Source organism: Protopterus annectens, chromosome 14.part0 (assembly GCF_019279795.1).
Source record: "Protopterus annectens isolate FY-2018-M chromosome 14.part0, PAN1.0, whole genome shotgun sequence".
Classification (NCBI taxonomy): Eukaryota; Metazoa; Chordata; order Ceratodontiformes; family Protopteridae; genus Protopterus; species Protopterus annectens.
This window is the reverse complement of record NC_056748.1, coordinates 1,171,533,152-1,171,560,858: the sequence shown is the minus strand read 5'-3', so window position 1 is coordinate 1,171,560,858 and position 27,707 is coordinate 1,171,533,152. Positions and strand designations below refer to the sequence as shown.

Here is a 27,707-nt window from a genome sequence, read left to right as displayed (position 1 = left end):
CTCATCAGTGCTTACATAGTTTATCTTGCCTGTTTATTATGTTTTATATATGTACTTGCTGTCAGGTATACATGTATGCCATTCTGAAAGCTTGTCAGTTTATTACATACATTCACCCTTACATTAATTCCTTCTAATAATGCAGCACATTTTATGCGAGTCACCCTCTCCTACTTAAATTACAAAGAAATTATCTTGAAGAGCCACTGACTATAATATTTAATCTCTCACCTTGAAGCAGCACGATTCTTAAACTACTTAAGACAGCCTCCATAAAGTCTTTTTCAAAAGCTAACGGCCATAAAACAGCAGGGGATTACAAGCCAACAGCTACATAGACCCTTTGGCTAAGTTTTTTGAGAAAAATTAATGTAAAACCAAATTCTGGACTACTTATGTCAGTATGATGTCCTCACTGACAAACATCATGGCTTCAGAGAAAAGTGCAGCACCCTCAACTGCTATATTCCTATTAATACCATCTTTGAACAGTGAAATCTGATGGGGGTTTTGCTCACAAACCTCAAAAGAACATTTGAATGTGTTGGCCATAAAACATGGCGCAAACATGCTGCAAAAATTTAAAATGTGTTACACAAGATGTTAATGGCAAAGCTGCAGATGATGATACTGAATGAGTGCCTTCACTAGACTTTGAACACAATGGTATCAAGGAACATGTTAAAATGATTGTAAGGTCTTAATACTGGGAGATTCAATTCTCAGACCATCCGTATGATGTTTTTATATTACAGTAGAGTGCACTATCATGTTTAAGGTTAATATTTTCAAGAAGAATTTCACAGATTACTAAAAACAGATTCAACGTATAATACAGAGGGTTATGATCAGGTCTCTGACTGTAACCATATTTATTTATTATCAGTGTGATGCATGGATGGCCAAGAAATTCACCACGAGAATTTAAAGACTGGTTTTATGATTACTAATACAGAAGATGCTACAGTCATTAACACATATTCATCAAAAATTACTGCTTAGGCTGATTCCATTGGTCTATTTTTATCATGGATATATTGTTCTGTAATGGATTTTGGGAAGAGTAAAGTCAAACACCCAATTTATCTTTCAACACCAGCTTTAAAAAGGATCACATTTTTAGGGACTTGGATGTCTCTACTGCAAAGACTTTCCCCTTTCGAAAACATGCTGGTTCAAAACCCTTACTACAAGGGACTACTGCTTAACTGCACTGCATACTACATACACAAGATCTACCCTAGAATATAATAATGCATTTTGTATCTACTATAAGAGTCAACTTAGAAATCTTGAGTTTGTACAAAGGACATACTTCTTATCAAAAATGTGTTAGAAGAACAGATTACAAACATTGCATTGTTGTTATATGAGGAAAAATGATATTACCATATAAGGTATTTTACGACTCAATGCCGCAAGTAAGTTTTAATATAAACCCATATTATGGTAAAGTCCTTCTGAGCCACAATGAATTAAAACTGCACATGAATTAATTTACAATTAGACTAAAGCAAACTTTTATTACCCAAAGACTTCCTGTTGTTTTGAATAAAATTCCTATATGGATTAGATTATCAAACAACCTGAATTTAATTAAATTAAAGCTTGACAACTAGGCAAGTGAAATGGCATATGATCCTGATCTGGTGGAATCAGTGTTCCTTGATAGTTAAGACTTTCAAGACGGGGACAATGAGTAACAGCTTAATATCAGCTTTCACAGTGAGAAAACAGAAACTCAGAAAAGACAGAGTGAATTTGTCATTTGGGTAAATTTCAGTTACTGACTAAAATGTGCACTGCCTGGATGCCAGCAAAGAAGAAATTTAGAGAACCTGAAACAAAATCAACCATAAAAGGTGAGGAGGAAAGACTTGCTGGGAAGAATCCTGCAACTGTTCAGCAAAAAGCAGTTCAAGCTCATGCTTTGGTGCAAAACAGGACTTGTAGTAATATAGAAAAAATATAAGTAAAATGTGCACAGAGCTGATTAAAATAAAACACTGAATGAGCATATCAACTTAAATAACAAAAGGTTGAAAAAAATGGAACAAGCTTTAAACTGATATTCAGATGAAATTGTAAAAATCAGAGGTGGAAATTAAGAAATGGCTGGCCGAGTATGAGACAGCTCAAGAAGAGCTGTTTCAAAAAATGGTAGAATTAGACGTCAGAATATGTAGGAAAAAAACAAGATTCTTCTGCTGTGCCAGAGAAATTGCTAGGAACAGACCATATTAATTTTAAGAAAGCACAAATAAGCAACTGGACTGGTATTCCACAGGAGGAGTTGTTAACTAAAAGGGCTCATCATGTGCATGCTCCAAACCTGGCCATAAGAAAGCAGCCAAGATGTCTAATAGTAAAGATGCAATCCTATCAGGAAAAATAGTTTATTCTGACAAAATTGTGACAACAGGGCAAAGTACTAAAAGTTGGAGACAGTAGAATGTTTGTGGAAAATGATTATTGACTGTACACCATGCAGAAGGAGTAAATTTATTCCAGCAATCAGGGAATGTTGAGAAGCAGGTAAGATTCAAGCTGCTGTATCCAGCTGTCTTCAGAATATGTTTTCCTGGAGGGGTCAAAGTTATTTTTAAAGCAAAACAAGCTAAGGAGGAAATATGAAAGTTTGACCAACAAAAAGTGATCTATTAAACTGAAGGGGATTCTGTTTTTGATTCTTCTGAGAATAAAGCAAATACAGAGACTACGCCAGTGAAACCTCTTCCAATGTTCCAAAGGGAAATGTTTGAGAAACAGAAAAAGGCACAGGAGTTGACCAGGAGAACAAGGAATATATTGGAAATTAACAGAGGCTTGAGTTGGGCATTGGAGATCAACGGGAAGGAAACAAACAACTTGGAAATTAATGAATAACTGCAAGATTGCAAAGCGTCAGTCACATTTGTGAAGTATGGTGGAATGACAAAACCTGGAAATACTGGCCTTATTTGACTTTGTTAAACTTGTAGGGGACTCCAAATCATATGCCTTACTTCATGTCATTAATGTTTGGAAGAACATAAAGAGGGGGAAACAGAAAAGAAAGATGTAACTGTAAATAAAACCAATTTTTATTCTTAACAGTATTTTTATAAAACACAACATAAACTGCATGTTATACAGTGGAACTTTGTCAGTTATTTTTCTGTGTAATGGAGATAGAAATGTAGGCACTGTAATGTAAAAGAGAAGAAAGCCTGGAAAAAAAAGGTGTGATATAAGTAAAACTGATATGTTTTTTCTTACTTTTGCATAGAGGAATAACTGGATTAGGGCCCTTGGCTTGATCTAACAAGTTTTAAGTGGAAGCAAGTAAATTAAAGCACAATGCATGCAATGAAAATTTTTTCTTCAGCAAATAAATGTTCACAATGCAACACAAGAAGCTTGTAGCTGAAGGCAACTGTGTGTCTAGTACTCACGTTACTATGGAGACAAGCTGACAAGAGCAATAAAAACAGAATATGGTTTTCTTTCAACGGCTAAAAGATAATGTTTTCTGAAAGCATTCAAGTTGTCTTCTACATCTGGGAGAGAAATAAAAATAAGATAAAAACAAACAGCACTTAGTGTAAGTAGAATCACAGGCTGTGCTGTGCATTTTAGCATGGATAACCTTCATTATAGGTTAATTAAAGCCTGTGAGTGCAGCTGTCAATCCAGAACAACTGCTCCTATCAGTAAGGTTAAACTTGATTATTTGAAAATGTCCACAACTTTGTGCATTTGCATTAAGTTAATAGGTTATGGAGGTACTTCGGGAGTGTGTTTGCTTCCAATGTTTGAGAGTTTTCATTAAAACAAGTATTGTAAGATGTGACATAGGTTCAAATGGATATTACAAGTAACAACTGTATAAAAGATCAACCTACCAAACATTGGTGTATGCATGTAACACAAAAGCTGAAAAATGCTCTTATGCATAACAGGTGGGAAAAATAACTTCTTATCATAATGGCACTACTTTCCATATTATGTGTGAATATGAATGGTCACACAGGTATATACAAAAAAAGAGTAGTGAACTGTACTAAGAAATTCAGAGTGCAAATAGTTATGCTACAGGAGGCACATTTTGAAAGAACTGAGCATGTGAATTTGATAATGAAAGGATTTCAAGATGGTTATTCAATGGAATATCTAAGACAAAGTAAAGGGGGAGTATTTATATTAATTGTTACAGGAGGTCCAATAGTAATAGAAGATGAAAAATATAATAATGGTAGATTTGTAGTTGTATGGGGCTACTGGCAGGGGAGGAGTATTATGCTGGATGTATTTATATTCTACTTAAGACTGCTACAATGAAGCTTAAGAAAATTATGGCAGAAATAATCATCTTTCAGCAGGGAAAATTACTTAAAGGTGGTGAGAAGAATTCAATTTTCCACAGTGAGGATGTATTTGGAGTGAATTAGAAGGGAACAATATAACAAAGGATGGTACAAGAGGTTGAAGAAATTTATGAAAATATTTTGTATGTAATATGTGAATTCAGCAGTGGGAGCCCAGAGAGAATTTACATATCATTCCCAAAGGTACAAAAACTGGGCTAGTTTACACAAAAGCTACATTTCACAGGAATATGTGCTTTTAAATGAAAGTTTTAATATATATCTCATAGCTACTTCATATCAAGCACCAATAATAACTAAAAATGCAGGGAAATGACAAAAAATGAGGCACTGGCACTTCCCAACCTATCTGTTACACAGGGAATTTAAGGAATGATTAGTTTAAATTATTCAGGAGTTATTAGGGAGGACAGACATTTCTTCAGAAAAATTAACTAGGGTGTTGTATAAAATGAAGGTGAAGTTTAAAAATCAGGTAGAAATAAAAAAAAATGAGATATGGATAAGAAGTAACAAGAATTATTTAGAGAGAATGACAAAAGTTAAAGTATTGCAAAATAGGAAGAATCTCAGAGAACAAGAAGAGGCACAACTGCAGACTGCTGAAGAGAAAATAAAGGACTATCTGGATAATGTGCATGGGTTTAGAAAGACTGCTGTTAAGCAATTGCTTTTTGATAGTAAATCCAGAGCACAAAAACTTTTAGAAGAGTTCAAAATTAGGAAAGTACAAAGGGTTGTTGCCAAGCTTAGGGTGTCTATAACGAGAAAAATAACCAGTAATCCTCTAAATGCAATGGAAATATTTCAGAAATTTCATGAGTCTGTACAAAGCAGAGAAATGTGGAAATAACAAAAAGTACAAATAGAAATGTTTATGGAAGAACTAAATATGCCAAGGTTAGAAGTAGATGAGGTCCAACTACTAACAGGATAGGAGGAGGTGAGATAAAAATGTACAACCAAACTACAGGAAAGTCTTCAGGAGTACATGACATTCCTGTAGACATTTGAAGCTAGGAGGGAAAAAAGTGATAAAGATTTGGAAGGTTTTTATTTAACAGTATTTTAAAAGGAGGAGAAGCAACAACATCCTGGAAGAAAACAGTGACAGCTATAATACCGAAAGATAATAAAGACCCATCAGATCCAAAGTGATCAATTCTGTGGTATCAAGAAGGAGGCAACAGTATTCCAAACTCAAACTTTATTAGAACAAATTTAGCACTTTCATTCCCTACATCACATAGAACTTCCTCAGAACTAAATCTGTTATTAATGACACTTCTTTTAAACATAATTAAAATCACATGATGCACTGTTAGACCCAACCTACCAATTAAAACTGATTGCAAGGTAAAACCATAGACAAGGATAAAAAAATAGAAATGACAATGAACTATGTAGCATCATAGTCTTTCAACTTTAAAACAGAATTAATAGCCATTGAATCGCTCAAACCTGGAAAACACGTTGCATTAATTAAAATTATCCATTTTAATTCACATTTATTAAGATGTTCTTCTATAATAAAACCCCTTTTATCTTTTGGTTAGTTTCTCCATACAAAAGCAAAACTGTGGTTCTTCTTTTCTTGTATGTGTCTGAATAGGGCATCTGTTCAAAGGTTCATAGGGGTGTACTAGGCTAATGGCCCTGGAGGCTTTACAAGCCTAGCACAAAAAAATTGCCAAATTGCCAGGCACTGTGCCACTCGATGTTAGTTCACAGTGCCCCTAGATGTGGTGTCAGTTCAATCTGTAGCTCATGTAGGACACAGCCAAAAATATTATCAGGTCCCATGGACGCTGTATTCTTGGCTTTGGACAATGCAGATTTTACCTGTGCCACAGAAATGGTGGGCATCAGGCTGTCTTCTAGTATTGTGATAGAGCCCTTGGGGGGAGGGAGAGGGGTAAAGTTGGCACTGAATCTGCTGGCCAGTATGCTGGCTATATCTGTTGGCTCAGTATAGGAGGTGCCATTGTGCAATAACTCAGAGCAAATCTGGGTACTGCCTTGGAGGTTTTTGATATAGCTATAGAAGGCTTTGTGGTTGTTTTTGGTGTCAGACGCAATTCTGCCTTCACAGCTGGCTTTAGAGGACTTGATAAGGGATCTCAGCTTTTTGTTGAGACTGATAAGGGAGGTTTCCAGTCTTGTAACTTCATTTTTTTCTGCAACAGTTTCTTCCTTCTGTTGTAGAGTTTATTGATGGCTGGGGACCACCAGATTGGCTTCCTCTTTTTGGAGTAGAGCATTTTAGTTCTATTTGGTATGGCAAGGTCCATGCATTTGTGTACATGTTCGTACAGTGCATTGGTGTATGATTCGGCAGTCAGGCAGACATTTTTCATTGGCATGGGTGACGACAAGTTAGCCACCTCTATTTTTAGGAGCCCAAAGTCGGCTTTGGAGAAGTTTTTCTGGGTGGTCACCTTAGCGGGGTTTACGGGTGAGATGGAGACTTCCATGGTGATCAGTTTGTGGTCGGATTTAACCAGGGAGGAAATGACTATAGGTGTGGAGCAACAGTCTCTCATGTTGGTGATAACCAGGTCGAGGATGTTGCTTCCTCTAGTGGGGGTCAGAATGAGCTGGTCCAGAGCATTGGAATTGATAAATTCCACAAAGCGTCGGGTCTGTACATTGGTACTTGAACAGTTTTCCCAGTTGATGGAAGGGTAGTTGAAGTCACACAGTATGAGAGTATTGCGTTTGACCTTTATAGATTCCAGGATGCTTAGGAAGGAGTGAGAGTCTAGGGACATGTTTGGGGTTCTGTAGTAGGCTATAACTTGTATCGTCATCTTACCCAGTGTTTGTTGTACCTGAAGTATCTTGGATACATTACACTGGGCTACCAGTCTAGAGGTGTGTGTATTCTTTAAAAATACAAAGACACCACTGCCTTTGGAGCTTCTGGACATATTCTGGGACCGAAAGGTATGGAATGTGTTGTAGCCTGGGAGTGCACGGGTGCTTTCTGCCTCTTTAAATCAGGTTTTCATTACAGCACAGATGTCAACATTCTCCATTTTGAGGAGACCTTCAAGAGAGTGCATCTTGAGATTTAGACTTCTAGCGCTGAGCAGCATGACCCTCAGATTGCATTTGTTTGTAGATGTTATGGTGAAATTTTGGTCTTTGGAACACTGCCTAAAAAAGACACTATAGAGGTGGCAATTGCCTTAGCCAGTACCCAGAATCCCAGGGTGACAGATGCAGGCCATCTCTGGCAAAGCAGCGAGATCTGTTGATCATGTTGTCCCAGGCAGACAGACACTGCATCCCCTCAGAATGATACCAGAAATATAGCCAATTGTTGAAGTCAATCATTTTCTGTTCGTACTGTGGTATAATTCTGGGTGATGGTAGAATACTGCTCAGGGCTAGTGTCATAGCTGCCCGGGCCACATAATCCAAGAGTTCCATCACATCTCTTTTCATGTAGTCCAGGGAGGTATGTCTCAGGTCATTCACACCCACATGGACAATGACTGAGTCATATTTGTACTTGTTGTGGAGTAACCTGAGTGCATGTGTTATGTGGCGGATCCTGGCACCTGATGACTGTCACCTTCTCCTTGTCCAACCTTGTGAGTGGGACATCAGTGTGCCTCACAATTGAGTCTCCTATAGGTTCATAGGTTCATAGGTTCATACTAGGCTATCTGCCCAAGGGCATTTATAAGCCTAGCCCATAGTTATGTGGCTTTCGCCACCCCTTTAGTTTGAATAAAAATTATGCCTATTATTTTGCTGTGCCTCTGTCAAGCAGTGACACTGAAGTAATCCCTGGGTTATATCTGCGATCTCCCATCCATTGGTCAAGATTCCTCTTGAACAAGGCCAGCGAGGTGCTCTGCCTCACATGTACCAGGATTTTGTTCCACAGCATAGGGAGTCTCTGGGTGATGAATCTGTCCCTCCAGCACGTTCTATTTATAACTGTGTCGAGGTTTAAGTCTCCCGCCCTTGTGGTTCTGAGGGATCTAGATTTTTTGAGGTGAAGCATATTCATCAAATCTGGGTTTGACATGGCCTTATATGTCAGGCACAGGTCACCTCTGAGCAAGCGGTATGAGACTGAATAGAGCTGGAGTTCTTTCAGTCGGGCAGTATAAGACATATTTTTGAGACCCTTTATCCTTTTGGTGAGGAACTTTTGGGGCCTTTCAAGCTGCAGCAGGTGTTGGGTCAGATACATTCCGAATGGGGCATTGTACTCAATCATAGGTCTAATGAGAGATGAGTACAGGGGGACGATGACCTCCCTTGATCTGGATGTGAATCCCTTCATGATCAGGTGGGCAATATAGAAGGTTTTCCTAACTACTTTAGCAACATGAGTGTCAAACGAAAGGCTACTGTCAACCTGGGTCCCCAGATCCCTGATGACTTCTTCTGTACTCAGTGGATTGCCACCTATATGGTAGCTAGGGGTAACCTTGTTTTTCCCGAAGGGTATGACTATGCATTTCTTGGCGTTTAACTTTAGGCCATGGCTCTGGCACCAGTTTTCCGTTTCTGTGAGGCCCTTCTGAAGGATATCTGTGTCAGATGTGTTTTCGACTATGGCGCCCAGTTTGCAGTCATCTGCAAACTTTGTCAGCCATAACCCTCCTGTGTTTGCTTGTACTTCAGAAAAGTAGATGCCGAACAAGAGTGGACCCAGGACTGAGCCCTGTGGGACACCACTTGTGACAGGCTTTGAGTCTGACATGGCTCCAGCAACTCTGACCCTGTGGGTTCTGTCACTTAGCCAGTTTGCAACCCATCTTGTGATGTATGGGTTTACATTCAAGCTGATGAGTTTTTCGATGATACCTGAGTGGGGTACTGTGTCGAAGGCCTTTGCCAGGTCGAGGTAGGCTGTATGGACTGCCTTTCCCTCATCAATGGCCTTGGTGACTGTCTCGAAAAAGTCAACCAAGTTTAAGAGGCAGGATCTGCCTTTGACAAAGCCAAACTGGGTTGGATCCAAAGTCTGCAAGTTCCCTATGTCTTTATTTATGAGTTCCATTATGATCCTCTCCATGGCTTTGCAGATAAGGCTTGTTAAGCTAATGGGGCGGTAATTTCCAGGGTCGGTGGAGGCACCGCCCTTATGAAGTGGGACCACAGTCGCCGTGCGCCACTCCTTGGGTACGTATCCTGAGGTGATGCTAAGATTAAACAGCTGTCCCAACTGTGGGTTTAATTCCTCATTGAGTTCATGAAGCACACAGCCGGGGACACCATCCGGTCCCATGGATGCTGTGTTTTTTGCCTTAGTGAGAGCAGTTCTCACCTGGGCGTTGGAGATGTTTGGGGGGGGCTACAATCCTCTGGTATAGATATCTCTCCTTTTGGGGGTGAGTGGGGGGAGAAGTTTGCACTGAACCTGTCAGCCAGTATGTTGGCAATGTGTGTAGGTTCAGTAATTTTCACATAATTTTGAACTAATTCTGAGCATATCTGGGAGTTTCCTCCTAGGTTTCTAACATAGCTAAAGAAGGCCTTATGATTGTCTTTTGAGTCCTTGGCAATTTTTCTCTCAAAATTTGCCTTGGATGATTTTATGAGGGCTCTTAGTTTTTTACTTATGATGATCAAAGGTGTCTTACCTTTCAAGGATTTTGCTCTATCTTGTAGTAGCTTCCTCCTTTTGTTGTAGAGCTTGTTTATGGCTGGGGTCCACCAGACTGGACGCTTGCCTTTGGTACAGAGAGTCTTAGTTTTGTTTGGGATTGCCTGATCCATGCAGTCCTGTAGGTGCTGGTAGAAGGCATTTGTAAGTGATTCAGCGGTTTGAGTAATGTTTACCACTGGCTCAGGGGCCTTAAAAGAGACCACACTAGTTTTTAGAAGTGTGAAGTCGGCTTTTGAGAAGTTTTTCACTGTGGTCTTTTTTGTTTCAGGTGGGGGTGGGATGAGGACCTCCAGCGAGATTAGTTTATGATCTGATCTCACCAGTGAGGGGTATACTTCGGTGTTGAACATTTTGATCCCATGTTCGTGATGATGAGATCAAGTATGTTTTCTCCTCTTGTGGGGATGGTGACTAGTTGTTCCATGGCATTTGAGTTTATGAACTCCAGGAATCTTTGGGTTAGAGTGTTTGGGCTTGAGTAGTGTTCCCAGTCTATATTAGGGTAGTTGAAGTCACCTAGTATGATGGTGTTTGGAGATACATTTATCCCCTCCAATGTTTTCAGGAAGGCCATATGAGGTTCCTGAGTTTGAGAGGGTGGCCTGTAACATGCTACAAATTGCAGAGCAGTCTTGCCTATGGTTAATTGCACCTGGATGATCTCCGATGCATCGTGCGTTGCCACCAACCTTGAGGTGTGTGTGTCCTTTATGAATATGGACACCCCCCCTCCTTTCTTGGTGTTGTCCGGATTTTGGGGCTGGAACGCAAGATATGAGGTGAAACCTGTTAGTGCTGGGGTGCTCTCAGGAGCCTTGAACCAGGTTTCTGTCACAGCACAGACATCGATGTTCTCCATATTGAGAAGGGCCTCGAGTGCGTGCATCTTGAGATTGAGACTTCTGGCATTGAGCAGCATTACCCTTAGTTTTTTTCCTTTTTGGTGTTCTAGGGTGGTAGGTTTAGAATTTGAGCCTTGCCTAAAAAAGACACTATGGGGTGGCAAGAGCCTTTGCCAATATCCGGAAGCCCAGGGTGACAGGTGCAAGCCGTCCCTTGCGAAGCAGCGTGGCTTGTCCAGCATGTCATCCCAGGCAGACAGACATTGGATCCCCTTTGAATGACACCAGAATTTAAGCCAATTATTAAAGCTGATCATCTTATCACTGTATTGTGGCATCATTCTAGGTGAAGGTAGGATACTGCTCAAGGTCAGGGTCATACCTGCCTGGGCTACATAATCAGAGAGCTCCTCGATGTCCCTTTTCATGTAGTCCAAGGAGGTACGTCTCAGGTCGTTGACACCAGTGTGGACAATGACTGAGTCGTACTTGTACCTGCTGTTGAGAGACCTGAGTGCTTGAGTTATGTGGCGGATTCTAGCGCCCGACAGGCAGCTTACTGTGACCTTCTCCTTACACAGTCTGGTGAGCGGGACGTCAGTGTGTCTGACTATGGAGTCACCAATGACAAGTGTGTCTGGCATTGTGTTTGGCCTTAAGGGCTGTGACTGTTTGACACTCTGACTGTGTGGTCTATGTGTTGCATGTGTTGGGTCCTGAGGTGGTAGTTGTTTGGGTGTCTGCTTTGGTGGCCTCTGCTGTTTTGGTAGATTTTTGATCAGAGCCTCCGAGTATGTCTTTGTGTGATTATGTGTATGATTTGAAGTTGTGATGGTATTATGTGTGACTGGGTATGTATTGTGTGTGGTTACCTTCTCCTCCTGTCTGGTCTTGCCAGTCCTATGTTGAGAGAGCTCAGCCTCCAGTTTGGCCGTATAGTTGCATCTCTCACATGTATTTGTGTTTTGTGGGAGAAGGAGAGGATTGTCTGTGTACATGAGGCAATTGTAACATTGCCTCAATATTCCCAGGTTCACCAGTTGAGCAGGAGAGGACATTAGCAACTGATCCCTCGTCATACTAGAAGTAATAGATAAAGGACTTTCAAAGGACTTCGGGGGATGTGGGTTTTAGGCTGGTGGGGTACTATCTATAATAAGAGTGCTTTATCAAGGTGCAAGTACTGTAGGAGTAAGTGCTAGGCTTTACAGATAGAGAATAGTCTACTTGGGAATCAAGTAGAGATGAACTTTTCAGTTATAGGATACGCTGGTTTGATCAGCAGTACAGCTCAAGGAAGGTAGTTTCAAGGGAAAATTTGAAGAGTGGAATTTAGATGGCCCGAATAGTTTAACCTTGTTTAACCGCCACTGCTCTTGTGTGCAACAGTGGCAACTTCGCGCTATTCCGCGCTAAATCGCACTAACGCGCGTTTAGCGTGTTTTATATCAGGGGGCTGAAAAAAGCTAGGAACTGGCCCAAAACGACCAATAGACTACAAGTTACTGGCTGAAACCTCACAAAACTGGACCAACAGGCAGCTCAATGCTTCCCACTCCCACTGGTAAGCAAGGGAACTTCCTCTCTTCCAAATTAGGCAAAGAATCAGTAACAGGAACTACAAACAAAGTCCAGGGATCAGCAACTCTGAAACTGGGCTACTCTAGCTCAGTAAGGCGGGAAAACAAGAGATATATATTTTTTTTTTTTCAGAAACAAGGAGAATCAGATACAGTAGACACTTTTAAATGCAATAAATCGGCTATCACAGCCTACAGAAACAATTTGCAACAATTACATCGAGCAAAGTGTTTTGCCTTAAGGGCTTAGGTTGAGGGGCACACTGTAGTAGTGAGCTATGTGTTCTGGGTTTGGTGTTGTATTGTGGTGGTCTTTGATTTTTGTATATCTTGCATAAAAAGCAGGAAACCTAGAACACAAAGCTCCATACACCACATTTTTGTCATTACAGTGTCTATGCCTGTAGGAACCATTTTGCCTTATAATGAAACAATATTCTACATATGTCTGTACATACATACTTCACTTTAATTTATTTTGTAGATTATGTACTGTTTCTCTATTTTTATGACTGTACACCGACTACTTATGGAACTGTCCTTCACTACTGTACGCCTCTTGTATACACGTATAAATATGAAAATGCTTTCTACTATAACTTGTATATAACAGAAGGTACTTTTGCAGTATTTTTCCCTGCATTTCTGCATATATATATATATATATATATATATATATATATATATATGTATATATATATATATATATATATATATATATATTAATCTTAACTGTGGACCTTTTGTCCCTGTGTTTCTGCTGAAAATGGTCCTTGGTTCAGTCAGACTTTCCTGGTAATCAAAGAACAAAAAAATACCTTGTGGCAAACGAGTATTGTGTAATTTCAATGCTCAACAGTCAAAGCCAAATTGTTACTATTATAACATATAAAAATCAGACTGAGGTCTCCCCTAACCAATCTAGGCAGAAAAGCAGTAGCTGTTTGAGTATATTCCTGTAACTAATGACTTTTAAACAACTGTTTAGTAAACACTCTTTGGACCCCTCCAACTTACTTATTTGTGAAAAATTACCAAATAAACACAAGGAAAAAGAGTTTTCTATGACAGGCCTGATAGCTGACTTGTACAGAGGAATCAAGACTCTCTTATCTCTGCTAGTAATGCATCATAGGGCATCTTTCAAACTACTGTAAGATTTTCTAATTACAGATCCTAGATGAACATCATATCTTAGACTGTTTACCATAACCTCCAGGTCTGTAATACTGCTTCCAGCAGATGTTATGCAATTATTGAGGGTATAAGGGTTGCCATGATTATTTGCCCAGATATTGTGTCATACAAGTTGTTGTTGTTGTTTGTCTTTCGGCTTTTCCCAGTTAGGGGTCGCCACAGCGGAAATCCGGTCCGCTAATGATTGGCAGTTGGTTTTTATGGTGTCGAGTTGCCAGCCTGACGCCCAACCTTCAACGAAGGCACGCCCATTCAACGCATGTCTTTCGAACGCCCACTCGACCGCGGGGAGGACATGCAGACTCCACACAGAAGGCACTCCCAACCTAAGCCGAGAATCGAACGACATTGACCCTGTGGAAATCCAACATTTACTTCTTTTATAAGTGAAAAGGAGTTTCATGTTCTTATATTACAACTCCTACCTCTTCAACAGCCACCTTTCTAATAAAATGGTAATTAATTTTTATGGATAGCACAGGGGTCACCTCGTGCCTGGTGCTTTGCGCCATGAAGCTACACAAAGTGCATACGTACACTGCTTGCATGGAGAATCAGGCATGCAAGGCATGCTGTGATGAACAGGAAAACATATCTACATATCTTGTGTGTTACAAGTACCTATGGGAACATACCAATGAATCAGACAAAGATGTAATCTAGCCTCATTAGGATAAATATGGTGCTGACAATACCTATTAGTGACACTTACAGCCAGGTCCACCACCATGAATGGCAAACTGTGCATTAAGGAAGAAAGAGCAGCATATGTTTTTAGAGCCACTTTCTGCCAGCAAAGACGTACAAATGCAAATAAGGACAACTCAAGGGAGGTGCACAATGGTCAATATTTCCATAGCAAGACATACATGAGCAGTGTTATACACATATCTTGTTAAACTCGCCATGTCACAGTTTAGGTTAACAATAACACTCACTAGTATACCTACTTAGAACAATTGCATGCTGCTATAACTTACTGCAAATATGACAACATCTAAGGATGGCAGCCTTATCAGCATACAGAAAGAGCAAAATGTAACTAATTCATGTAAGGTAAAACCCTCAGCCATATCTCTGCACAAGTTCACTTTAACCTTCACATACTATGCTAAGCACTAGATGAGCCCTGTGCTCAATGAAGAAATGCTCCCATGGGGACTTCACCATATCTAAAGGAAAAAAGGAGATGTCACCTTTAAAGGTTAAAAAAAAGAATAATTAAGTGTAAATATTAACATAAGGTTTCGTGCAATGATTAAGAATGTGGAATGCATAGTAAGACTAAAGTAAGATATTATCTTGGGTAATAAAATGCTATTGAAGGTATTCTGAGATGAGCCTTATTTTAGCTACAACAGCACTAATAATCTCAAAAAAATTTTGATAACAACAATGAAAGGTTATGAATAGTAAGAAATGTATGTTCAAGTGTGGATAGCATTTATAATAATGAAACTGATTAATCACTTTATTCAGATACTTTTAAAAGTTATTTTAAAGATTAAACTGATTTTAAATCTAATAATACTGGTTATACAACTATATGCAAATGTGGTCAGTAGTAAGTAGATAAAACATACATTTCCTGGATGGATAAGAAAAAATGTTCTCTCATAAAAGTTTATTTAAATAACTCAACGGTGAAAATTGTATAAGTAAACATTGTGTTGTTCATTTGTTTCAGGCTTTAGAAATCATGTGAAAGAAGAGGCCTGAAGATTTTAGAAAAGTATTATTACAAGCTGAAAGTAAATAGCAAATGTACCTAGATTATTGCAAAGGAAAATAAATGAATAACATTTGTTTAAAATCGGATTTGTAGTTACAAAGGAAAACTCAAACTTAAATAAAAGGAATATGACAGCAAATAATAATGGAAACTATGCTGATAACACTTTATCAAGGATGTACTTAGTTAAATCACAGGATAATTTTTTTCAAGAATTTAATAAGAATGCTTACTGATTTAAACTGTCTGATGACCATGTTTAAAAATCACCAAGTTGCAGGTATAAATAAATTCCTTAGCAGAGACATATTGCCATATTTTTGTATTTGCAATAATTATCAAATTAGGAAAAATTCTAAGCTATTGTTGGACAAAAATTAATAATGTAATTCAAAGTCTAAGTTAAGTGGGAAAGGTAGGACTAGATCCACCTAGGACAGGAAGACATACATACACACACATATACACACAGACACACACACACACACACACACACACACACACACACACACACACACACACACACACACACACGCACACATACACACAAACACAGAGACATAAAACAACCAGAGAAAGTAAGTCATATACTGGATTAGTGGGAGGTGCTGAAAGCAAAACATAATAATGAATATGAATAACACTTTTGCAGACAGAAAGGATTTCTTTTTTTTTTTTCAGTCTGTGAAAACCAGTCTCTACAGTTTCCTTAGGCCCCCCCTCCCATGGGTCATGCGTCTGGTGATCCAGCTAAGCAGAACCTATACCCTTAGCTAACCCATATTCTAAACCCTAGCCCACACAGACACATTCAAATATAATCCCAAATCTACTAAAACCTTTGTTGCCGAAATACACAGTCACACAAAATGTCAGTTGCACAAGCAGCAATTTTTATAAACTACACAGCACTATGCCTTATTAACTAAACAAGCAATTAAGTAAGTGGAGTGCATCCATACATAAAAAAGAAATGAAGATGTGGGGAAGCACATCACATCATATTGGTCATGATAACATCAAACGTCAAGACACCATTCTTATTTTTTTAAAATCTTTACTGAATTATCACTTATGATATAGGCAATCCTACATTTATATAAAATAAAACAAACCATATTGACATATTTTAGTTGCAAACATTATAAATCACATATAATCTTTATACAATCATCATCAATAGAGCAGCGAATAGTTTGTTCAATTCCTGCCTTCCTTTAAACCTCATTCCTCCTCTAAAACATTATTCTGCGTGTATTTTTCCCAGAATTCCCATTTTCTATGTAATTTGCTCCTACCCTTTTCTAAAGATTCCACATCCAGTTATTTTATCTTTGTTACTATATTCACTACTTCTAGTATGGTTGGTTTAGACTTTGATTTCCATTTTCTAGTAACTGCTTTTTTTTTTGTAGTAAACCAGAATTAAACCCAGCAAGGTCTTAACTATGTCTAGGCAATTCCGATCTGTATCACAGTTCAAAAAAATAATTTCCTTAGTTACACCAATTTGCTCACCCAGTACTTCGGACTGAGTAGTCTACAGGGAATTTTTAAGCTCTGCCAAATCCTTACACTCCCAAATAATATTTTCTCATTTATCTCTTTCTTCCCCATCACACCTCCAATGTTTGCAATCTACCTGAGGAAAAATTCTTTGGAGTTTGCTTGGGGTATAAAAATATCTATGCACACACTTCCAAGCAAAAATCCTAAATCTTATACTCTTTGTTGCATATTTTGGAATTATGCATACATTATCCCATTGTTTCTTTGAAAATTGCTTAACCAATTGCTCTTCCCAATCCTTTCTAACCTCCTTTGATTGATTCCTACAGATATGACATAATATTTTATACACCTTACTAATTATCCATTTTTAACAGCGGCTTTTGTTCTACATTCTACTAAAAACTCGATGAGTGATGGTCTTTCACTTAGGATCCCCAAATCCTTTCTTTGCCAATACTCTCATTTCAGTCCTGAATAGGGAAGGCAATCTCTAGCCTGTAGTCTAAATGCATTCTTGGCCTCTTTCCATTTTGCTAACTTTCCCTCTCTAATTATTTGCTCTCAGTACCTTGGTTCCTTTGCCACTTTCCCCAGTAAATTCCAGCCTCCTCTTTCCTATTCTCTGTATTTCTAATTACAGACATCCCAATCATCAAAATCTCCTTTCGCCATTCCTGTGTTGGCTTAGTTTTTAGATTCTTGTTTATTGTTATTTTCTTTATGGATCTGCATCCAAAATCCCAGTCTCCATTTATTTATTGAGCTTACCCTGTTTCAGTGTCAACCCTTTCCACTTTTAATTATAGCTTTCTGCTTGTGCTATGCACAGGAGCCTTAATTGTGTAGCTCTGAAATACCCCTTCAAATTAGGTAATCCTAAACCATCGTGTTCTGTTGGAAGGATCAACTTATTCCACATAACTATTGTCCCCTTACTTTCTCTGATTTCTTCTTCAGTTTGTTATTAATTGCTATCCACAACTTCTCCTCTGGTTGATAAAAATATGCCTGACGTGTATAAAACTAAAGGGACTAAAAACATTTTCACTGTTTCTGTCTTGCTATCTATATCCACAAAACAGAGCTTACACTTTCTCAGTTTCTATCAACTTTTGTTTAGTCTCTTATCCTTAGCTTCTGTAAAATAATTATTTTTAACCCATACCCTACTTCTTTTTATCATGCCCCCATAAATATGGGTATTGTGGAACCAATTTTTAGGGGGGGGTACATAGTTTACAGCAATTGCCTTAGTTTTATCTTCATTAATTTTGTATCCAGAAAATACTTGAAACTGGTTCAGCATTTTCCACAATACTGAATTGTCCTTTTCTGGTTTTATCATGTACAAAATAATAACATCTGTAAATAAAGCCAACTTTTCTTCATTACCATAGCAATTATGTACTTGTATTTCTGATTACCTTATTTTCTTTGTCAATGGTTATACATATAATGCAAATAACACAGGGCAAAGAGGACACCCCTAGCTGGTTCCTCTATTCAAACACACATTATCAGACAGGAACCCCACACATTTTAATTTTCATCTCTTATCCATCATATATCCTCCTAATTAACCATATTATTATGCCAGGGAATGCAAATACTTCCACTGCCCTACTCACAAAATCCCAGCTTACTCTGTTAAATGTTTTCTCTGCATGAAGACCCACCAACAACAGTGGTATTTTCTTACATTCTGCTTCCCTCTGGATCATCATTGTTCTATTAATGTTGACAAATGTTTGCCTTCCCACCACAAAACATTTTATTTATTTATGCATTTATTTATTTTGTCATTTGTTAACTGGGTTAGTTCAACTGAGCCAGAGGACCATTTTCAGTGCAGACCCGAGGAGAAAAGCTCCGACATATACTAAAATTTGCACAAGTTCAAAACTGTATCAATAAAGATTAACAACAGCATAAAAAGTTTATACAGGATAGTAAAAAATTTACTTTCTGTCTTTCGGCTTTCCCGGTTAGGCCTCCCCACAGCGAAACTCTGGTCTGCTAATGATTGGCAGTGAATTTTTACGGTGTCAAGTTGCCAGCCAACCTTCAAAGAAGGCACACCCACACACACTTGCACCGACCTGCATGTCTTTAAATTCACTCGACTGTGAGGAGGACATGCAGACTCCACACAGAAGGCGCTCCAGCACAGAATCAAACCGGAGAACTTCTTGCTGTGAGGTGACAACGCTAACCGCTGCACCACCGAATTAACTAATACGTAAAAGTTTATACAAAATAAATATGTCACACTGACATAAGGGACAGAGATAGACTTGTGTGAGTGACAGAAGATGAAAATACCTATGCTGGCATCAAGCATGTTTGTATCCATGTTAACACTGATTTCTTTCTAACTTCAGAATATCTGCCTGAACACTTCATCCTTAATTTTTCATGGCCTACGTATTAGTTTCCCCTCAAGTGTTTGGCAGCGCTCTGTACAGACTCAGACACCTTGAGTGACATTTTTCCTGTAAAAGCACAATTGAAATTTCTCCAATATATAGTTGCACACAGGACAACTAGTTTGCAGTGACAAGCACTGTCCACATAGTTGCAAACCGGATAATCCTGACAGTGACTGATATTCTCACTCCAACAGTCTAATCAATTAAAAAAGGGTCTTTTGCTATGGATATGAACTTTCCTACTGTCTCTGTTACCAGCTTGGTGTATATGGGCATCTTGAGGCAATGTAGAAATTTTCTCATGTTTGCTGACAACCAGTTAATTCTCAAACAAACTGGTACGGTATGTGAGAAATGTTTTTACACAATGTCACTGGAGGCAAAGCTCTCTCATAAAAGTACTCCTAATGTCAATAAAGTTGTCAGTAGTACACATGCTGCACCCATCACACACAATTCAAAGCAGACATATAAAACCACATATACTGAGGCACTTACATGTAACCTTCCACAAAGACCTCCTAGACAAAGTACACATAAGAAATACCCTCAGCAACCCCAAATGGACTCTTTCAAAACAACACCCACATCAACAAATAGAGCCTCTACCTCTAAGCCCATAAGGCAAATCAACACACAATCCAACATTCTAGTCATTGGAGACTCCACTGTGAGACACACTGATGTCCCTCTCACCAGGCTAAGTAAGGAGAAAGTTATGGTAAGTTGCTTGTCTGGGGCAAGGATCTGCCACATTACACATGCACTCAGGTCATTAGATCACAATTATCAACATGACTTAGTCATACTCCATGTGGGAGTAAATGACCTGAGACATACCTCCCTAGACTATATGAAGAGAGACATCACAGAGCTTTCAGAATATGTGTCTCGGGCTGGTATGAGCCTAGCACTGAGCAGCATTTTACCTTCTCCAAGGATAATGCCACAATATGAACAAAAGATGACTGACTTTAACAATTGGCTTAGTTTCTGGTGTCATTTTAAGGGGTGCAATATTTGTCAGCATGGAAGGAGATGGTCAACATACCACGCTGCTTTGCCAGGGATAGTCTGCACCTCTCCCTTCAAGGCTTTCGAATATTAGCTAAAACATTGTTCATAGGTTGGTACTAGGCTATCGGCCCTACAAGCCTAGCCATAACAATTCCCTGGCTATTTCTTCCCACACTATTTACTTCCCTGGACCCCTGTCTAGCAGGGCGACTGATGTGATCCCCGGGGTGAATTTCCTTTCTCCCGTCCAATCGTCAAGGTTCCTTTTGAAGAGAGCCAAAGAGGCGCTCTGCTTGACATGTATGGGCAGTCTATTCCAGAGTCTGGGGAGTCTCTGGGTCAGGAACCTATCCCTCCAGCATGTTTTGTTTATTGTGATGACAAGGTCTAGATCCCTGGAGCATGTGGCTCTGACAGATTGGGATTTCTTTAAGTGTAGCATGTCTAACAGCTCTGCATTTGAAATGGCCTTGCATGTTAAGCAGAGATTGCCTCTGAGTAGATGATATGCGACAGAGTATAGCTGGAGTTTTTTAAGGTGGTCAGCGTAGGGCATCTGCTTTAGGCCTGTGATTCTTTTAGTGAGGAATTTCTGCGGCCTTTCCAGTTGTTGTAGATGTCTTGAGAGGTACATACCAAATGGTGCATATTATTCTATAATGGGTCTAATGAGGGATGAGTACAGTGGGACAATGACCTTCTTTTTTCTGGATGAAAAGCCCTTAGTGATGAAGTGTGCCACATAGAAGGATTTCCTGACTGTTGTGGCGATGTGGTTATTGAAGGTGAGACCACTGTCCACCTGTGTCCCTAAGTCTCTTATCACACTTTCGGTGTTTACTGTACTGCCACCTATGTGGTAATTCACGGGTACATGTTTTTTCCCAAAGGGGATAACTATACATTTCTTGGCATTGAGCTTGAGCCCATGCTCTGGCACCAAGCATCTGTTTCTGTAAGGCCCTTTTGTGGAGTATTCACATCATTTGGGGATTCAGTAATGGCTCCCAGTTTGCAGTCATCTGCGAACTTTGTTCGCCAGAGTCCCTTAGTGTTGGCCTGTACTTCAGAGAAATAGATGCTAAACAAAAGCGGTCACAGGAATGAACCCTGAGGTACTCCACTTGTCACGTGTCTGGAGCTGGATTTGGAGTCGGCTACTTTTACAGTGTGGGTTCTGTCAGTAATCCAGTCCAAACCAAATGCTATGCACGTGGGGGATGCAAGGCCTAACCAAACCATGAAGAAACAAAACTGGCCAGCAAACTTTAGCAATCGAATATGCAGCCCAAAAAAGATAGTGAATGATCAGACCTTTATTATAAATAAAAAACAGACCGGTTTCAGCAAAATGATGCCTACTTCAGTGTTGAACAATCAAAAAACACAATAAAAAATGCAAATTTATACAGAGTGCTAACCAATAAGCACATGAATGTGCTATTGAAACTCATGAATAATACATGATGTATTATGAACTGGCCAACACTATACCTGAGACCATGGCTAATATTTGTGTTACACCTGAAACAAATAGTTCCAAAAACATCACAAAAAAAGAAATAAAATCATAATAGACTATGGAACCATAAAGGCTATAATTATACATAATAACATATGTACATCCATAGTCATGATTATATTAGATATAAAAATATATGTGAATGAAAGAAAAGAAACTGTAAGGGGCCCATTTCAAAAACAGATGTAGTGAATAACTCTAGCTAATCCTTGTAAAATATATATATTATTTTATATATACAAGATTTGATGTATATTTATAAAAATTGTGCATTAACTGATTCAGAAAAGATTATACCTGATATAGTTGGTAAATAAAGTAGGAGTCTATACGTCCTTCTCCATTGACTGAGTGTTAAAGATGATCATTGAGACCAGGTGGAAAATGTGCACCCAAAGTGATTATCCAGTACTTTTCTTTGTGGTTGAGGATACCATGCCACCCTTGTGGGTTGCTGCAATCACCCACTATTCGGTCAATAATCATAAACATGAACTGTGCTTGTTGATGTTTTAAAATATGTCGATATAAGGCATTAGTCTCCCTTTTGTTTTTGATGTCACTTCGATGTTCATTTATTCGTGACCTGAGTGGCCTAGAAGTCTGACCAACATAGAATGCCCCACAGTGACATGATGCCAGGTAAACAACCCAATAACTGCTACAGTTCCCAAAGATTTTACAGTCGAAGACCTTGCTAGTGTTATGACTCGAAAAGTTCTGAGACTTGGTAATCTGTTTACAAGACCCACAGTGGCCACATGGATGTGTACCCAATAGTTCATGTCCCATTATTGTGAGCTGTTTATGAATTGCTCCACCACTCCCAATATGTTTATAATGAGATAGATGGGACCCCAATGTTTTGCTTTTTCTATATGAGAATTGGCATTCCTCTCCCAGAAAAGATCTAAGTTGTTCATTGGCCAATAGGATATTCCAATGTCTGTTTATGATATCCCTAATCACGTAATAGTTCCTACCATATGTTGTGATAAATCTGATGGTGGGCGATCTGGAATCACCAGAAGAAGTCTTATAATCTAGCAGTCTGGTCCTATTCATCTGAGAGGATGGTGTCCATGCTGTGTTGATATCTGCAAAGTTACACCCCCTACTGGCAAATCTGCGACACAAGTCAAGACTAGCAATGTCATAATCTGATTTGGTAGAGCTAAGGCGTTTCATGCGCATAAATTGTGAAACCGGGATGTTTCTGATGGTATGACGTGGGTGCATGCTTGATGCATGTAATAGAGTATTATATTGGGGGTATTTGCGAAACACTCTAGTAGCCATGGTATGGTCATGATTTCTTGAGATAGTTACATCCAAAAAATTGATAGTCTGCATATCAAAGGTAATAGAAAATTCAATTCCCCAGATGTTGCCATTGAGATATTCTACAAATTCATGCAAATATCCCACATCCGCACGCCATACCATCCAACAGTCATCCAGGTACCTACGCCAGATGTCCATTTCTACCAGGTATATATTATGAGATGCATCATAAATCATGCACTCTTTAAAAAATGCCATAAACAGCTCGGCATAAATGGGAGCAAAAGATGCTCCCATAGCTGTACCCTGTAGTTGCCAATAGCATTGTCCTTGAAAATAAAAAACATTTTTGTTGAGTACGAGTCCGACATGCAAATCAATAGCGTATTGAACCCTGGTGAGTATAAACCAGCCCTATCCAACCAATATTTAAGGGCTTGTAAGCCAGCCCAATGTGGTATACCGGTATACAAGGCCTTGACATCCAGTGAGCACATTAGCCACCCAGGCTCTAATTGTGTGTCCTCAATGATTTTCAGGAACTGTGTGGTATCCTGTAGCCTTGCCTTGACCAAACCCAAAAGAGGTCTGAGATGTTGTGTCAGGAAGGCTGACAAGGGTTCAGTCAAAGAACCAATGCCTGAAACAATTGGTCTTCCTGGAGGTTTGGTTAGTGATTTTTTGATCTTGGGATGTGGGATATTTGCATGAATTTGTAGAATATCTCAATGGCAACATCTGGGGAATTGAATTTTCTATTACCTTTGATATGCAGACTATCAATTTTTTGGATGTAACTATCTCAAGAAATCATGACCATACCATCTTTTTGAACTCTGCCTTCAAAAAGTCTCTTCACTTTCATCTAGCTTCTCAGTGGGAATGCTCTTGTTCCCACCCCACATAACTAACTCTACTTATTTCACCCTCAATACCATATTCTACTTCTATACCTTTGACATTTATTCTCTATCAGTATTATATCACATTTATTTAATTCTAGTACATTTCTTCCTATTGTTTTAACTGTTATGACTGCTATTCTAACTGACGAGTTCTACATTTGTTTGTTTACACAATATTAATAACTCTCTGTACTAATATTGTAACGGTTAAAATGTTGTAAATACCTTCTGTTATGGAGCTTTTCAGAGTTCAGTTACAATATTGTAACTGTTAAAATGTTGTAAATACCTTCTGTTATGGAGCTTTTCTCCCCAGGACTCCATTGAAAACGGGTTCTTTATGGCCCAATGGACTATCCTGGTAAACCAACGGCAATAAATAAATAAATAAATAAATAGATACATAATCTGCTTACGGGGGTCCTTAACCGAAAGTTGTATAACACATTTTTTGCTGATGATGCCCTCCTCACATGCTAGATTCAGAAAAGAGTCAATTTCGTGCTTAAAATTTGGGGTTGGGTCTATGGCCATGTTCATGTAACATGCTGTATCTGATAGCTGGGGTAAACCCTCTTGAAGGTAATCACTCATGTTTTGTACAACCATGGCCCCACCCTTATCTGCTGGTAATACAACTATGTCTTTGTTGTTACGTAGCTGTTGGAGGGCAATGCTCTCCTGCTGTGAAAGATTATGTCTCAACATAGAATATCCATAATTTTGGAAATGTAAGTCCCTGAACACTGACTGCATAAAAATTGACACATGCTTGTTCATAGGAGGCTGGAATTCAGATTTGCCAAATCTGAATTTATTAGATCTTTGAGATGTGTCATCTGCAAAAAACAACTTAAGGTTAAGACTATGACATAACATCTGTAACTATGTGGTATTCATTAGAAAAAAAGCCAGGTATAAAACTAAGCCCTTTATTCAAAAGAATTTGTTGATCACCAGACAAATTTACATTGGATAAATTTAAAACATTTTGGTTGAATTGTTCTTCTTGGCTTATGTTAGAAAGTTCTGGATCAAGCCCTCCAGGGAATGCTCTAATGGGTCTTTTCTTATGTTTCCTTCCTCCTCTGTGTTTGGAACCATTTCTAAAGGGATATTTTTATTCGCTACGGTTTTACCAGAGATTTGTAGATGACTGTTTTCTGTTATGGGGTGGCACCATGGCCGAGTTAGATGATTATTTGGAGTATTTGAATAAGACTACAGAATTCTTAAAATTCAAAATGGTAGCTTCTTATAGTTCAATTAATTTCTTGGATCTAACTGTAGGATATCAGGATGGCACATTTAATACCACGGTGTACAAGAAAGAGGTCAATGCAGGTAGATATCTAAACGGAAGCAGCATGCATGCCCCCCATGTCTTTAAGGGCATTGTAAAAGCACAGCTTACTAGGATTAGTAGGTTAAACACACTGGAATCAACCTTTGATAAACAACTGGAAGATGTGTATATTGAATTCATTAACAGTGGCTATGACCCGGAGCTCCTAGTAAATATTAAAAATGAGGTAGTAATGCATAGGAAGACATTATATGCACCCATAATGTTATCTGACCATCAGTCTATTATGAGAACTAATTGTGGTGATAATAAGATAAGATATGTAACATCATTTAATGTGATGACTAATACTGTAAAGAGAATTATAAGTAAATACTGGATGGTCCTTATGGCATCTCAAGATGTAAAAAATATATTTGGTGAGAGACCATGTTTTGCCTATAGGAATATGAAATCATTAAAAAGCATGCTGTGTTATAAGGATTTCATAGAAGATAGAGTAAATTTGAGTAATATTGTAAAAACAGGTACATATCCCTGTATGAATTGTTGTTGCTGCAACGACATTTTTGTGGACGTCGGTACACATACGAGTAGTAACTTTAAGCACCCTGTAACTGGTGAAATCTTTACTGTTAACACTCTGGCCACCTGCGTGACCACTAATATAATATACCTTGCTACCTGTGCCATCTGTCCATCGTTTTACGTTGGTAAAACGACTAGAAAGTTAAAAGATCGAATGATAGAGCACAAATCAGAAATCAGGAGGGGGTGTGAGAACAACGCACTCTATAAGCATATTGCTGAGAGGGGGGTTAATCATATTTTTAAATTTAGAGTACTTGACAGGATTCATACTTCCAATAGGGGTGGAGACATCTGCAATCTTGTGGATGTGAAGGAGTATGAATGGATAACTAGGATAATGGCTGATAAACATCCATGGCCTTAATGCTGTTTTATCCTTGAAGCCCATCTTAAGTAGGATACAATGTATGCAAATTAAATAAATAAACATAAAAAGTGCTGACAGTATTCAACTTTGCTACATAGATATTTTATGTTTTGACATTTGTATAAAAAAGTTTCTTTGTATATTTTTTTATATATATTTTCTTCTCAATGTGTATACTATTTTTGTAAAGTGGTTACATATATAATCCTTTGTACCCAAGAATCGGTGGTGATGGTTAGCCAGGCAGAAGGGTACAAGGAGAAACGACCCCAACCACCTCCAGAGGAATGGAGTTGGGCCGCTCTTCAGGAGCGCTGGTAGGGTTGGCCAGGGAAACAGTCCCTGGAACCCTGGATATGCGGACCCCCTCTGCCCCGAAAGGAGAGTCTTCCCTGTGAGTTTCCTGCTCTGCCTCTAGGGAAGAACTTGTGTGTCACGGAAAGGACCCTGAGATTTCTTGAACCACATCTTCCCACTCTTTTGGTTTCGGGAGAAAGCACATTGAGGGGAAGAATAACGGACACCTATGGCAGAAAGGGTCTTACGATCCTGTTCACATCTGGCCAGTGTGCTTTTAACTTTGGTTCCAAACAACGAAGAGGTTTCAATGGGAGCATTAAGAAAGGAAGCCTTAAAGGGTCCCATGAAATTGCACAAGCGCATCCAGGCATGTCGTCTCAAGACCGCAGCTGAACCCGCTGCTCTAGCTGATGCGTGAGACATCAGTCGCATACAGGAGTTAGATATTGATTCAATGGTGGCCAGCTGAGAGGCCACTTTGTCATGGACCTCATCAGACACGGCACCAGCCAAGGTTTCAGAGAGCTCAGAAATCAGATCCCTTTGAAGCCTGGTAAAGTGTGCCATATAATTCAGGGACCTGATGTGCTTCCTCTTACACAAACTTTTCCAGTGGACTTCCTCAGCGGGAGAAGCTGAGGAAGACAGCGGAAAAGGGGTTTCCTGTGGGAATATGTCCTGAAGCCTTTGCATCCGGTGTCTGCTTGGTGCGACTTGTGAAACCAGTGTACCAGAGGAGGGTGGAGGGATAGACAGTCTAGTATCACCAGCAGCAGCGAAACCTTCTCCATCAGTTGGAAGACTGGTCCACCTGAAGAGGAGTGAATGTCCAGGACAGGGGTCACCCCTCCCCTAAGTGGCTCAACCTGCTGACACGGAGTCCCCGGATTGCTGTGGAGCAGCAAACTATGCGTGTCACAACTAACATCCTGGGTCGTAGCAAAACTTTCCTGCCACAAAGGCAACTGCGGTTCCTTAGTGAGATCCATAAAGAGAACCGCAGAAGGAGAAGACTGTGCTATATCCATGGACTTCAAAGGCAATGAAGGAGGAGAATAAGAAGGGGTCTTTGGAGATGGGTGATCACCTCCCAAGGAAGGATATTTCCTGGGGGGGTAGGA

The 27,707-nt window shown here is 39.2% G+C and overlaps 1 protein-coding gene across 1 annotated transcript in view; it reads right to left on the bottom strand.

Annotated features, from left to right (window-relative positions):
- The window catches only part of GMEB2 (glucocorticoid modulatory element binding protein 2), a 2,829,650-nt gene that overhangs the window by 665,462 nt on the left and 2,136,481 nt on the right, over positions 1-27,707 (bottom strand). The gene's annotated exons all lie outside the window — the stretch shown is intronic.